The following is a 17,128-nucleotide window of genomic DNA, read 5'->3' on the forward strand; positions in this document are numbered from 1 at the left end:
ATGAAAAAATGATATGATAATTGTATCTAATTTATTCTTCAATAGAAATGGGAGATCCAAAAAATATCTCAGTGAAAGAAACATCAGCAGATCTGGATTTTGCATACATATAATTTCTGGTTGCTTTTGTTTTCATGGTCTCAGCCACGGTTAGATTCAGCTTTCTCAGAAGAAGAAATCAGGTATTTAAGGACATGGCCCACTGAACTCCTATTCACATGAACATCTTGAAAAGCTCATGATAGAGACAGTAGCTAAACAGATTGGAGCTGAGCTCAGTTTTAAGACCCAGTCTCTCAAATCACCGCACTCCTGAACTACCTTGCAGTGTCTCAGACAGAAGAAGAAACAACCTGGAATTAGAAACTAGTTGCTGTTCATTAGCTGGATCCCAGTTGACTCAGAAATAGGAAGGAAAAATCTAATGTGACGTAGTAGCAGAAATCGTGCTGCATGGAGAGGCTGAGAAACCGAACTAGTAAGTTACGTAAAAGGTATAACAGTGATATAGTCGGAAACAGAGACATTCACACTAATAAGAATTAGGCTTGAAACATTTTCAGAATGTGAGAATGCTTAGAAAATTTTTCAAAAATAACTGTGTTAGTTAACATTTTTTAGGTTTTAGGTTTTTACTCTTTGGTAGGCATTATCCTAAGTGCTTGAAGATGCACTGACTCATCCTCATAATGATCTTGTGATATAGGATTGCTACTGTTATTAGTAATTTATCATTTTACAGATAAGGAGATTGAGACACAGAGAGGTATAGAACTTGCCCAAGGCCACACATCATCTGAGAATTGGAAATGGACTTTTAACTCAGGCAGCTAGCTACAACATGTGTGCTTTTAATCATTAAGCTGTGTACTCTCCGGCATCCAATAAATACATGCTGTGGAAAGCATTTCAGATGGGGAGAACAGCAGAAGGGTTGGCACTCCAGGGATACCACTGCAAAAAAGGTATAGGGCAATGACAATTTTTGTTTTATTTCTACTGGATTTCAGGCTGCTTTGGCTGGAAAATGTACATTAAACATGTAGAGGAAGGATATGGAAGAGAAGAAATGGAGAGGGAAATGAAGGGAAGGACCTAGGTCTAGAACAACACATTTTCCATCCTGGTCTCCAGTCGCTTGGTTAGTCTTTGCTGCAAAGGTCCGAGGAACATCAGTCGATATGGTTATTCCTACTCACACTGGATGCCATCCTGTGTTTCCCCACTTATTGCTATTGCCTGTTAGTATTTTCTAATCAGCTTTGAGTTATTGTTTCCTCTCCCAGTCAATTAAAAGCAGTTTACAGAAAAATGAATGGAAGTGATTAGAGTAATCTATTAATGAGGTAATTTCAATATTTTCAGAATCCCTATTATATAAATAATATGTATTTATGTTCAGTTGCTCTGAGTGAAGTTACTGAGTACCATTAGAAACTGGAGAAGATAGATTCACATAATTTCATTAACGAAAAGAACAACTTACTGCTTACCTTGGAATTCTTTGGAGAAGGTAAACCTGGTGACAAGGCCGTCAACTCAGACTGTCCAGGTACAACATGATTGATGCTTGCAAAAATGAAGGCTGGAGCTATTAAAATTTCAAGAGTCAGTATTTGACTTCCTTTTATTTTGTGCTGATTCTGCAATTTGCTAAATGTATTAAAATATTCTAAGAACCAAAACATTCAAAAATTGAACATTCCCATATAACCTGGCATATATAATGCCCCAAAAATGTCATCACTGATTTTTGCCCTTTTTATGTCTCCCAATAGGAACTAAAGTGACTTAGTTGCTATTCCTTCAGTCCTGGAGATCATGTCCCTGTAAAATCAAGATTTTCTTTGCACTGTGAAAATCACAACTTCCCTGGGTCTTAATCTTCTCATTTCTAAAATAGAATAGATAAGATAATATATTCCCTTTCTTTATTGCCTTCCAATGGTACTTTGTTTCAAGATCACTTTCTGTTCTTCTTGTTATAGGGCTATTTTAAATATTTTAATTTGGAATGTTTTATATTAAAATTCATGTGAATGGATTTTAATATTAAGATCCAAATTTAGTAGTTAGACAAATGTTAGAGAGAGCATAATTGAATTGGTCTGTAGAAAACCAAATAAATACATACTTGCCTACATCCATCCATCATAGGTCCAATACATACAGTGTTAGACAAACAAGCAAGGTGTTGGAAAAATATTGCAAGAATGTTTTAAGCAAACAAACCAATGTTTATACAATCAAAAGGCAATTCTATCCTTCTAGAGGTGTTTGCTTTCAAAGGCAGTACACTTTATTTCGACTATCACACCACTGCTCAAAATGGTATCAACTCATCTTCTGGAATTGCCTTTAGAACTTGGGGTATTGTTATGTTAACAACCTCAATGCTAGCAAAATTTTATCCATGAAGGGTGGATTTGATTGCCCATAAAACAAGACCAATTTTCTCATAGAGCTTGTTGAATGATTCTTATAACACCAAAAGAGGTATTGCAAAATTGTTTTGAACAGTGACAGCATCATTGCTTAGAAGTGCAATACATACACACTTCTAAGCAAAATTGGTATGAGAAAAACTTTCCCAAGGGAGTTACTTTGAAAAAGAATATCACTCATTTGGTAGTATAATTTCTAGCTTTTTAAAAATAAATTATTTGCTTTAGCATTTATACAATGTTTATAGAGATATTTTTATCTATAGAAATAATATGAATATATGTCATAAAATAATTGTCATAATGTATTGGTAAATGTATCCTTTCTATATTTCATGCATTTCAAATATATATCAACATAGTGTATAATTGTGGAATTATACATATAAGGTGTAACAGATGATTTAATATGACATTTTTCTTCCTATTCTGTCCAATTTCTGTGTGATATTTTATTTAATAGTATTTTTAAAAGAATATATTATTTAATAAAAATTATTACTTAACTGAATTCCATCAAAATGTCATCATTTTTATTTGCTTAAAAGCCTTATCTTCTACTAAGTGATAAAAGATTATAATTTAACAAAAATGGATAATAAAATGACTGATTTTAGAAGTATGCTTCAATAAAATTTAGTACAAAATTCAGAGCAAATATAAATAAAACCCTTTATTATTTAGTAACTGCATTTTAATTTTTCTAACTCATTTTTTCTATTTTTAGATAGATATACACAAACGCATACACATTCAAGTGCTTTCTATTTATTGCTGTTGGTTTGCTCTAGAATATACCATACATTTTAGGTCTTTCCTTTCAGTTGACATTGGTGGTGCATGACTACAGTATCCTTAAACATTTTTATATGCCTTGTTACAATTTGTGGTTTGTACTCAAAGTCTCTTATAGTCCTTCTATTTTAAAAAACTGTGGTTAGTAGTAATAATATAATATTCTTGCATCTATGCAAAAGATGTACTATGTTGATACTGGGGCAGAATGGAAAAAGTGAGACAAATGTATGCTATGGATGTGGCAATAATCAGATATTATTTTATCTGTAGCAAATGACACACCACATTGTGGTGTGTTGATGGAGGGGTGTTGTTTGGGAATTCCGCACATGTGCATGACTGTTTTATAAGTTTACAACTTCTCTCATAAAAAATATATTTAAAAAATGATAATAGGGTGGGTTGGGGGCAAAACACACCAAATGTAAAATAAGAACTATGATTAGTAGTAAGATTTGACAGTGTTCTTTCATAGTTTGCAACAAACTTCGCATGACAATACAAGGTGCTGGTGGAGGGTTGATGTATGGCACCCCTGTAAGTTCATAACTTTTACTATACACAATTGTTTATGTATGTTCATATATAAATGTTATAAAGATAATAATAATCAGATTGGTTAGGGGAAAAATACTTTGTTTGGTAGTAATATTTTGACAATGTTCTTTAATCAGTTAAAAAGGTTTAAAAACAATGCAAGTTATTGGTGGTAGGGTGAGATATTATATATGTTTGATGTTATACATTTGTTTTTTAAGTTCACAACTATTAGACATTTATTGTTTATGTATGTTTAAGTATGAATGATATATTTCAATTTAAAAAAAGTTTAAAAAAACCTGCATGTAGTTAATAGATCTAAATCATGCTTTTAAACCTGATCTCCCGAGGCTCAGTAAAAATATTTTCTGAATAAATGAATTTCCTAGAAAAAATATTCTAGAGGGAAATTTAGTAAAACTAAACAATGTATCATTAATGATCTTGTCAACTTAATTCTATGACATATTTGAAAATATATTTAATGTTGCTTGCAAAGGGAAATATTGTATTCACAATTTGATAGATATGTAGTTCTTTACATTGGAAAAGGAATTTGTAGTACCTTAAATCAGTTGCAAATATGAATTTCCAAAATAGTATATGAGCATTTGTTAGCATTTATGCTATTTATTATCTATTGGGCTAAAATGACAGAAGGCACAAAGAAAATGGATAAGACATTTTCAATCCCATCAAGATGTATACATTCCATTAGGAAATATCAAACTTGCATAAAAAGGGTTACAATAAAAATTGATATGTCATAGAGGCTAATATAAAGACTCATGCGAATTCTATTATTTTTAAAAAGAGGTGATAATTTCAACTGTGGGTGTTGAAAGTTTCTGGAGGGAGTTTCCATTTCGATTTATCCATGAGGATTAGCTCTTACCTCATGTGTATTAATTATCAATTGTTGCATAAGAAATTATTCCAAATGTAACAATTTAAACAATATTCATTATTTTCTTGCAGTTTCTGTGGGTAAGGAATATGGATATAGCTTACTTGGTCCTCTGCCTCACTCTTTCAAAAGGCTGCGATCAAGATGTTGACCCCTGGTCTGCAGTTCCATTTGAAGGCTTGACTGGGAAGAATTACTTCTAAGCTCATGCAGTCATCATTGGCAGGATTCTATTCCTCACAGATTGTTGTATTGAGGGTTTCAGGTCTCAGATCTTTGCTGCTTGTTGGTGGGCATGTACCCTCAGTTTATTGCCATTTGGGTCATTCCAACTCAGCAACTTCTTTTTTCAAAGTGTGAAAGCCAAGAATGCAATACAGAGTGTGTTAGCCCAGTGGAAGTCATAACTTTTTTGTAATCTTGGAAATGCTATCTTATCACCATATCTGTATTCTGTTGGTGAGATGTAAGTTGCAGCCCATCTTGCTTACTAGGTGCAGTTCACACTCTAAGGGAGTGGTAAATGCACAGAAACAGAACAAGAATAAAATATTTCAAAAATGGTATTGAAGCAAAGGGCATTAAAAAAAAGTTTTCTGAGGGGCTAGTTATTTGGTGTAATGGTTAAAAGTCCTGTTAACACCATAAGTGACTAACATCTCTTCATTTTGCAACCAGTTACTATCCAAGTAGCAAAATCTCTTCTCTAAGTATTTCTTACACACAGCCATTCTGCATTTATGTTCTTATTTTAAACACTCAACAATCTACCTATGACATAAATACTGTAATTAATTAAGAACTGAGCACATTATTTAAAGGTGTTGTAGTGTAACATATACTGCAGTAATATAGCGACTCAAACATGTAGTGATACGGCTTAATGCAATAGAAACCTATTTCTTGTTTGTATAACATAACAGTTGGCAAGGTGGGGACTAATATCATGGATTCACCCTAAATTTTCAGGTTGGCAAGGTGGGGACTAATATGATGGATTCACCCTAAATTTTCATTTAGGACTTAGGCTGATGGTTGCTCTGCTATTTTCTTTTTTTTTTTTTAAGATTTATTTTTTTAATTTATTCTCCACACCCACTCCCCATAGTTTGACCTCGCTGTTTGCCTCTGTGTCCATTCACTGTGTTCTCATCTTCATTTTAAGAGGCACTGAAAACTGAGTCTGGGATCTTTCATGGGAGAGAGGCACACAATCATTTGAGCCACTATCTCCCTGCTTTGTTGAGTCTCTCATTGTCTTTCCTCTTTGTATCTCCTTGTTGCATCTTCTTGTTGCATCAGCTTGCCATGCCTGACCATCGAGCCAGCTTGTTGTCTTGCTTGAAGCACAGGGAACTGAACTTAGGACCTCCCATGTGGTAGGCAGGAGCTCAATCGCTTGAGCCACATCCGCTTCCCTCTGCTATTTTCAATATGCAACATTTAAGGCTGCAGTAGGAATTTCCACAAAATGATGGAGTAGTTCCTGTAAGCAGTTATTCTGGGCCTACCCTGAAAGTAACATACATTACTAATACTCACATTTCTTTGATTCTTTGGTTAGAACTCCATCATTTTTCCATACCCCTTTGCAAAACAAGCTTAGACATGAAATCTAATTGCATGGCCTAAGAAGGAATATTAATGGTTTTTGGTGAACACACAAGAGTTTCTGCCATAATGTAAATCTGAAGACTCTAAAAAAGACTATGATCATATAGGTTCAAAAATTCCATGTGCTACAATATAGTACTCCTACATATGTGTTTGTGCTCAGGGCATTTTGAGCTCCAGGATTAAAAGGAAATAGCCCAAACCACAGAATAGTTGCCTCTTCTAAAATCCAGAGTACTAGAAGGTGGTGTGCTTACTTCCAGCTTAGGAGATGCTCCATTTAGGAATTTTGTTTAGCCATTCATTTTCATGCAGCTGCTTGAAAAAGTTCTAAATAAACTACAGATTTCTAGTTGAAGTAGCTAGGGTTCCTGGGACCTTGGTCAGTACGTATGGTTGCATGGGAAGAACAGAGAAGGCACATTCATAATCTTAAATGTAGTCCACAGGGAATTTGATTTTTGGGAACAAGCACTGTGCTTTGTCATCACCTGTTACACATATGCTTAAATTAAGGACAAACTCAGGAAGTCCAAGAACCTTCTGGGTCCTCTTTTGACTCCCTAATATCTTCAGAATGACTTACTTGGGTTTTATTCTTTTTCTAATACCTTCCATGAACAAAAATCTATCTTGGTCGTGGTTGATATCTTCAACATGATGATGATACATTTCATGCCCTCACTGCCCTTTGCCATTTGTGCTTTCCATCATGGACCACATTTTTTACATCCAAGAATTACATAGTGACTTAATGTTTGCAACCTCAGGTTCATCACCGTGCATTGAAAACATTGCATTAGACCCTCCAAGTTCATATTTATCTATTTATTATTCACCAACCAGACTTTGGACTGAAAGAGCAGGTAATCAAAATTAAATGCTAGAATACATCCCACTGTCAAATAGGTAGTTTTCCTACTTTGTTATTGCCAAGAACACACACAACTCACTGCACTTCTCTTTACAAAATGCTCTTTTCATGAGTTTGGTGGTTTCTACTGTTACTACTCTATGTTACTACTCTATGTTCTGTTACTGACACTTTATCATTGTGAGAAGTTGAACAGACCATTAGGCCTCCCTAGAGGAACTTGAAGACTCATTGCGAGGGTGCTGAAGAAGATAGGTCAAAATTCATCTAAGATCTAGATGCTCAGCATCAGATCAAAGAGGAACCCACTCAGAGGGAAATACTACCCAGCTGGGCTCTGTTCACCTTCTACCTTGCCACGGGCAACCACTCAAGGTGATTTAGGGTATCAGGCCTGAGCCTTGTGACTTGCTATACGTGTCCATATTAATATATCCTATTTCCATTGCTACCTTCTAAATTTCCACATTCTATTCTTTGTCCCATTCATTTGTATATTGGCCCAGAACCCATTTCAAGCTGTGAAAGACTCCCAATGATGACATGATCAACTTTAGGGAAAGTCCAGTGAATGTAGCCTTGTGCAGGTCACAGGAACAATTCTGACTGACAACCATGGGGATGTCTTAGAGCTAGAGTCACTGTTGCCTTAGAAAAGGGAGTTGGGATGATATTTAATTGGTGTAATGGCCTTATTTGGCTCCTTTTACTAGCCAGGAAAACAAAGTAACCCACACAGTTTCACGATGATCTTCCTTCCAAACCCTACTGGCTCTTTCTTACCCGCCTGACACTAATGGTCCTCCTCTTTGAATCAATTTCTTCCTTTCCATCAGGGCTATGGACTTGATAGTTCAGGTTTTGTTTTTTTTCCACCTTGAAATTGTCTCACCTAAATTGTGAAAACTTTCATACTCTTCCCCGCCCACTCCCACACCTGACCCTGCCTCTTGACCCTCCAAATTACCCAGACAGAATACCAGAATGGCTCGCCACTTTAAAATATAAGGTTAAACTTTCCCTTTTACGTGTTTATGCAAATGCCCAAAGACCAGCACTTTTTCTATAGTACTATTAGCTAGAAACATTCTTTACAGTCTGCATGACCCCAGGAGGAATTTCCAGGACCAAAGTGAAGGAGCCCTGAGGCAGATTATCAGGGCTAGGCAAGAACAAAGAGGGACATTTCCATCCAATCCCACGTGTGCTTATGTCAAAAACTTGATGTCTTAACAGAGAGGATTCTGCGTGCACCTCTCTGCTAAGCCAAAGAAATTTTCTGAGATGGACAGGATCATTACACACTATTATCTCCATCAGAACTTCTCTTTCAATGTCCACTTGGAAACTATTCTCCAAGAACACAACAGAGCCAATCACAGAAAGGCACGGGCAGTGCAGCATTTCCTCTTGAAATGGTAATAAGCAGGAAGGAGGCTGTGAAGTTGGAACAGATTTGGAAGCAATGCACTCTGAAATTGTAGTTCTTCTAGGTAAAGGGAAGATGACAGAACTTTTTCAAATAATTGGAAAATAGATTTCACTCTGTATGGTCAGATGAGGCCATGGGAGGAGGAGACCCAGCCCCAATCCAGTAGCTCATATAAGAGTAAAGGCATCCCAAGAGATCAAGTGCATAAACTTGGCTACATAACAATTGCATAGTCTTAAGAAAATGACTTAACCCCTCTGCATCTGTTCCCCTATAAATTCATTGTGAAATTTAAATGAATGAAGTCACCTAAAGTACTTAGAACAGTACCTGGCACATAGGAAGCACCCAGTAAATGCCAGTTTTGTCATTTAAATGATTAATAATTGGACACAAGAAAATCATTTGAGGAAAGAGCCAGACTTCTACTTAGTAACCGAAATTTTAACAGCACCTGGGTAGACAGTAAAGGGAATCAAAAAGTTTTCCCACCCTGAATATTGGCAAACAAATATCCCAGATAGGACTATTATCAATGAGTGTGAGAAACAAAAACACACATGCATTTTTACATACACATAGACACACATGTACACAAGTGCATGCTTTCATACACATGTTCATCATAAAACCTATAAAAAATAGACACCATTAAATAGATGAAAAAGTTAATGCAAGAAGAAAAGCAAAAAGAAACTTTGGAAAGATTTACTGCCAAAACAGAAGTGTTTTGAGAAGTGTAGATCTCTTTTTTTTTAAGATTTATTTTTTATTTATTTCTCATCCTTTCCCCACACCCCTGCCCCGTTGTCTGCTCTCTGTGTCCATTCGCTGTGTGTTCTTCTGTGTCCATCTGCATTCTTGCATTCTTGTTAGTGGCACTGGGAATCTGTGTCTCTTCTTGTTACATCATCTTGCTGCATCAGCTCTCTGTGTGTGTAGCACCAGTCCTGGGCAGGTCGTGTTCTTTTTGCGTGGGGTTCTCTCCTTGAGGGGTGCACTCCTTGCACATGGGGCTCCCCTATGCGAGGGACACCCCTGTGTGGCAGGGCATTCCTTGTGTGCATCAGCGCTGTGCATCGGTCAGCTCACCACACGGGTCAGGAGGCTCTAGGTTTGAACCCGGAACCTCTTATGTGGTAGGCGGGTGCTCTATCAGTTGAGCCAAATCTGCTATATGAGAGTAGATATTGTACTCATTATTAAATGGAGAAGCAGGAACAATGAAAGAGGAAATGAAATATTAAATAAGACAAAATAGTCTCAGATGTAAAGGGATGCTGAATGAGTAGAAAGAAGATATGAAAGCAGAATGATACAAAGAACGATTGCAAGGGAACTAAAAATAAAATATCCAAAAATAAATCAACTTTAGAATTTAAAAAGAGCAAAATTTGACAGTATATAACATCAAATCAATGATTAAGAAAATCTTGAGAAATTCTTCCAGCCACAGAGAATAAAGACAGAGATGGAAAAAGAGAGAGCAATTACAGATGTGACATGGAAAGGGATGAAATTGTATTCACAGCCAGTTGGTGCTTTGGAAAAAGTGATTAGAGCAATTGGGACAGGAGCAATAACCTTCAATCTAAATTGGCTATAGATATGAGGGGAGGAGAAAATAAAAGTAAAACTTTTGTATCTGGAGAAAAGATATGTCTACATATTGAAAGGACCCATCCTGCAACAGGAAATAAAAATAATAATGTTCCTGAAACATATTTAATGAATGAATAAGTATAGAAAACCATAACAAATTAGTATTCCATCTTAGAAATCCAAAAAGGAAAATTGCATATTAAGACCTCTAAGAATTCTGGTGTTTTCCAAAATTATTTGACCACGAATAACACCAATTAACATTCTGTAAAAGTAGTTGTTCTGGGAAGCAGATGTGGTTCAAGAGATAGAACTTCTGCCTACCATCTGGGAGGACCTGGGTTCAATCCCTGGGACCTCTTGGTGAAAAAGCAGAGAGAAAGCATGCCCGCACAGCAAGCCAGTGCCTGTGTAAGTGAGTCATGCAGCAAGATGATGATGCATCAAAAGAGAGTCAAGGGGAGAGTCAAGGTGAAGTGCAGCAAAAACCAGGAACTGAGATGACACAATTGACAGGGAACCTCTCCCCACATCAGGGCTCTCCAGGATCAATCCCAGTGAATCCTAGAGAGAAAATAAGAAGACAACACAGTGAGCAAAAACAGCATTGTGGGAGGAGGGGAAGGGGGGAAAATAAATAAATAAATAAATAAATCTTTTTAAAAAATTATTCTGTACTATTCAGTATCATAAACACTAATCAATCACTGTTGTCAACTTTTAGAGTTTCAAAAAGTCCCTTTACAAAGTTGTAGAGAAGTTAAAGTAAAATTCCTACTAAAAGGAAAAAAAAAAAAGTTTTTCATAGACTTCCATCCAACATTAAAAGCCATGAGACATGGAAGAATTTATTTAGTGTAGAAAAAAGTGAATATCTAATAACTATACACAGCATGTTGTAATTCATGTAAGAAGACAACTTAAATACATTTTCAACTATATATAGGTGTTCAGAAGACTTATCTCTATTGATTGAAATATGACCCAAAATATAAAACTCAATAATTATGAAAATTTGTCATGAAAAAATGTACACAAAATAGTTATCATTTTAAAAACTTGGTGTGAGAAAGTAGATAGAAAATATAAGAAAATGATACAATGCTTAAACTTTGGATCTGAAATTCCGGAATTTATCAGCAAAACTAGTAAGTGGACACAGGAGAGATGAGAGAGAAATTAAAACTACCAACTTAATTTCTTCACTTTTTTTTTTCAATTATGCCAGTAAGTATGACATGCCTATTAATTTTTGATGTTCAGAAATAGTACGCATATTTGTTCCTTTTTGTTAAAGGTAAACATATGTAGAAATAAAAAATAATTGTATAACCTTCAAATTGTATGAGAAAACAAAACATAGTTGACTTAAATAAACAGTTCTCAAATTTTTTTGTGGCAGCACTCTTATACACCCTTAAAAATTATTGAGCACCCAAATGAGCATATATTCATGAGGGTTATTTATGTTAACACTTACCATATTAAAAATTAAAACTGGGTGAGTTTTAAAACACAATAATAGACAAGCATATTCCATTATCTGTCAGAATGATGACATCATCACATGTAATGTAGCCTTGGAAAACTTCACTGTATATTCATGAGAAAATGAGACTAAAATACACATGATGTCTTGGTATTATTATGAAAATAGTTTTGTCGATGTGGACCCCTTGAAATTGTCTCAGAGACTCCCAGGGATTTTCAGATCATTCCTGAAAAAGTGGTGATTTAAATAAAAGTAAAATAATAGGAAACAATAATACATTGAAAAAGAAGTTGAAATAAATAAGACCAACCTTCGTATTATAAACTAAATTGTAAATCAATGTTAAGAATGAAAATTTATTCACTTTTGATGCAAAGACTACTGAGGTTGGCTTCCATCCTGACCACTCTACAGAATCTGTTCACCAATGCCACTGTTTTCCAAAATCTAAATGACACCTTTCAGGCATCACCCATCCTGACTGCAGATGCTCCCAACAGCTTACTCTTTCATAAACATCTCTCCTTCCTCACTTTCCATGACACTATTTTCTACCAGTTTCTCCATATACCTTTCTCATCATTGTTTTTGTTTGTTTCATTGATTGGTTTTGGATTTCTTTTTTCACTTACAATATCATTAGGGTATCTGATCCCTCTGATCAACATTTAAATGTCTGTCCTTCAATATCTGTTCTTCACTCTTTTCTCTTCTAGCACTCTTTTTAGATGATCTCATCTGCTCCCCTGTTTTAAATTAATGCACTTAGGATGATCCTTCCTAAAGGTCTAAATTCATGTATTCATATATTCTTACTTAAGTTCATATATCAAACTGCTTACAGGGCATATCCTCTTGAATATCAAACAGACCTTTCAAATTCGGCCTTTTCAAAACTGTGTTAAGAATCTTCCTCCCCTCAACATAGTTTTTTCTTATATTATGCTCAATTAGTCCTAAATTTTGTTGATTTTACTTCACAGTTACTTTACAAGTCTGCTTTCATCTTTTTCTTTTTATTACCAGTGGCCTAATTCAGATATTAGTCAGTCTTGCCTGGACCATAGTCAAAACCGCTTATGGGCTTTTGGAGACACCAATCTGGATTTCCTTTGACCACCATCCATCATCACGTTCAAGTGATTCTCTGAAGAACTAAAAGCTGCCATTCTAACTCAACTGTAAAGCTTTCATTGCCCACAAAGAACCTTCGTATGACATATAAACACTGCTTTCTACCTCTTTCATGTCATCTCTGGCACTTTTCACCATACAAATTTTAATTTTTGATTCCACACACACTATGATGTATGATTTGAAAGTCCTTCCAAAGCTTTTCACTTGAATAATACTTATCTTGCAAAATTTATCTTCCATATTATCTTTCTCACTATTATGGCCAAGTGTTTCTTTGGGTATATCTCATATTTAAATGGTAGTTTTATTGTATTGTTCTCCATTACTAAGCTATAAGCTACTTGAGGACAGAATCCAATACATATATTTTTAAACTGTCCGTGCCAAGTATAGGCTGAGATTTAAGATGAACATAAATGCTTAAGCAAACTTAATTTAATTCAGACAGGGTGGTAATGATAAAAAAAACAAACAAAACATTGGATATCAGTGAAATATACAAGACAACCCAGAAGCCCCACCCCAGTATATGTATAAATTAAGCATGTAACAAAGGTGGCTTCAAATATAAGCAGTCAATACAGAGGCTTGGAAAACTTGGTTAAACATTCAGGAAACAGTAAAGTTAGAATGGTATGTAACAAAGTAACAATATTGATTAAAGTGTTAATTATAATATGTGAAATAATAAAATAACCATAAGAAAACACTGGGAAAGGTCTTCTAAAATATAAACTACATTTAAAAGTCATAGCAGGAAATGAAAATGACTTCATGACAGTTTAACATTTTCTAAGTAAATAAATAAATATTAAAGCTCCCCCTCCATAGAAAACACTAAGAAAATATTAATAATATTTTCAACAAATGTGAGGAAGGGTTGTTCTCCTTATTATATAAAAAAAATCACAAAAACAAAAAATGAACCAGTAAAGTACAGATAAAAACCTATAAATAATATACTCAGTAAGTCCATAAAAAATGAAATAGAAATTATCAATAAACATTTATAAATTTTCAACTAGAATTTTTAATATCAGGTGGTATTTATTACTTTAGGAAATGAAAATCTTAAAGTTTATGATGGTACAATGAAATTAATATTCCAATAGAGTACTAATGACACTGCAAATTAATATATGTTTTCATAAATGTTTCAGAAAAAATGCCAAAATCAATAAATATTTTCATCCTACTTGAACTGCTCCATTTATAAAACAATATATAAAATCCAAAATATAGCAATAACTATACATACAAAGAGGTGAACATGTCAGCATTTATGATTTTAAAAATAGGATAAAAATCACATGTAAATGCCCAAAAGTAGGAACACTCCTAAGTAATGTATGGCACACTATTCCATATACCCTGATTCAGTCATTAAATTATTTTTATATATATTTTTGTGAGGTAGAAAATTCTTATGTTGGAATTTTAAGTTAAAAATTATATACAGGTGTCCATGAACTGTGATCTAAACTATACATTTAAACTCTGATTTGCAAAATGAAGAAAACATATTGAAAAAACCTTGCCAATATGATAAGACTGATTTTAGGAATGGGATTTCTTCCTAAATATTTGGTAATGTGATCATATTGCTTTACAGTGAAAGAAAATAACGCATTTTTCTTTTTTTGAAGATTCATGAAAATTTAAATCTTACAGATATTCTGGCATTATGATAATGTCAATATTTTTAATCCTTGATAAGATATAAAATTTTAGTAGAAAAATCTTAGAAGTTACCTATTGTTTTTTCAATTTTTCTCCTGTCATTATGATGTCCTGATGTTTATGGAAAAAAGAAGCCAATGCAGAAATTAAAGTTCACATTCCTAGCAAACTACTTTCTGATTAAGAATATTTGTACTTTATCTTTATATATACTGCCTCAGATCTCTTTGAGAACTTAATCATTTAACCTCTGCAATGGTTAAGATCTCAGGATCTGAAATTAGACTGCCTGGGCTTGTCATCCCAGCTCTGCCACTTAGTAATGATCTTGGGCAAGTTATTTAACTTCATTTTGCTTGGGTTTCCACGTCTGTAAAGTGGGGATAATAATAGCACCCACTTCATACAGTTGATGGGGATTGAATGATTAAAGCACATAAAGCACTTAGAACAGTGCTAGCTGCATACAAACCACTAAAACATGCCAGCTATTAATTATTAATAGCATCTGTAAACCTTGAAAGTGCTTTCACACACATTACTCCTTTGTGATCTTAAGGCAATGTAGACCTGTGATGTAGCTAGGTCTACATCACAGGTCTACATTACTATCTAGTTTTGTACTTGAGAAATTTAAATCTCACAAAGATTGGGTCATTTTCCCAGAATTAGAAAATTGGCAATTACTAGACCAAACACTGACTAATGAAGATTCCAAAGTTGTTCCAGAGCCAGACTCATCATGAACAAAGTATCTGAGTGAGATGAAACCCTTGGTCAAAGGCAAGGATTTCTTCTTATTGGTTTTTGTTGTTTGCTTTTTTGTTTCTTATTTTAAAATAAGCAGACATTCTTATCAATGTTTATCAACAAGCACGAAAGAAAGTGAAGCCTGCCCAGGAATGGTGCCGCACACACGGAGAGTTGACGCAGCAAGATGACGCAACAAAAAGAAACACAGATTCCCATGCCACTGACAACAACAGAAGCGGACAAAAACAAGAACATGCAGCAAAAATGGACACAGAAAACAGACAACGGGGGGGCGGGGGGGGGGGAGGAAGGGGAGAGAAATAAATAAAATAAATCTTAAAAAAAAAAAAATGGAAAATGATGCCCATGTTTGGTTTCAGTGCTTAACCAACGTGGAAGCTATTTCTTTAGCAATACCCTATGGAATTTGTGGTTAGCCAAAAACATTTTAATTGTTTTCACTTAAGACTTTAGGGGCACCTCGTATTAGAAAAATTACTCACTTATAAAACCTCATAGGTCACATCTTTTTCTTTCTGTGCTTTAGTGTAACCCTAAAGTATAATACATTGAGATGTTCATCAGTTTCTCATTTTCAATGCACATGTAATGAGTTATTGTGTATCTGAAATGTTTATTGGGGCCCTGGGCTAAGTTATCAAGAAAACCACACTGAAAAGTACTTCTCTGTTCTCGGGAGTTCGTGGAAGGATACCGAGGGCTTCATGGTTGATCTTCCTCCATTCTTATCCAAATGTAGAGATATATACCACACATTTTCAGAGCACACTTTTCTTATTCCTCTATCTTCAAGAGCTATGAGTCTTTGCCAGCATGAGTGACCTGATATTTCTGAGAGGCCAGAGGGAGGCGTTTTCCTCTGGTTCCCCAATAACCTCTATAAAAACTTGATGTATTCAACATGGATTCACTGCAAGGCTTAAGGGAGAATTCCAATTACTTTCTGATTTGTCTTGTGAAATTGCCAAGAGCAATTAACTCAGAACTGACAGGCCAGGGGCTCCTAGATCCTTTACAGAAGTGAGTAAATACAGGTTCCTCAGCTGAATCTCTGATAAACAGCCTAGGCAGGGCTCAGTGAGGTTTGCTTGCTATATCCATGAGCTAAATACCACTGTAGCATTTTGCATTTACTGTAAGAAAATATCCAAAGGTCTAGATCATTATCTAATTGTTAAACTTCCTGATGCCTTAAAAATATACTTAGTTATGTATCAGAATGACTTAGCAGAGTATAATTGGTTATCCACAGTTCTAGCTCTGATGTGAGACACCAGTGTTTCAAATCTTCAAATTACAAGATAAAATAGTTTGTTGAGCTCTCCAACAATCATTGGTGATTTGAAAAATCTTTCCTTACTTCAGAGGTTCTTAACAAGGGGTCCAATGAACTTGAATAGAAATTCAAAAAAACATTATTCTTGTGGGGACAGGTTGGTGCGGGTGTGATATATTTATTAAATAATGCACAGTATAGAGTGAACTTAGTAAGGGGACCATGGTTTTCTCCTAATTGCTAAAGGGGTCCAAGGAACAAAAAAGGGTAAGAACACTTGCTCTCCTAACATGTGGAGAAAGTGACAAAATTGGAAAGCATCAGCCCTTGATTAGAAAAACATGACCCTCCTCCTCCTCATTTTCATACTGTCACCTCTCTTCCTATGTACCACAGCTTCAAAAAAGTCACTCAGGGACTGACTTCTAGAATTTTCTGTATTGAATTTGACCGTTGAGGCTTAATGATAAGTGGCATGCCTGCAGCAGAAATAATTTTTTCTTGTGCAGTATGGAAAGCCCTTGCCCTATGGTAAGCAAGAGCTAGAGAAACAGTATT

The sequence above is a fragment of the Dasypus novemcinctus genome, chromosome 5 (assembly GCF_030445035.2).
Source record: "Dasypus novemcinctus isolate mDasNov1 chromosome 5, mDasNov1.1.hap2, whole genome shotgun sequence".
NCBI lineage: Eukaryota > Metazoa > Chordata > Mammalia > Cingulata > Dasypodidae > Dasypus > Dasypus novemcinctus.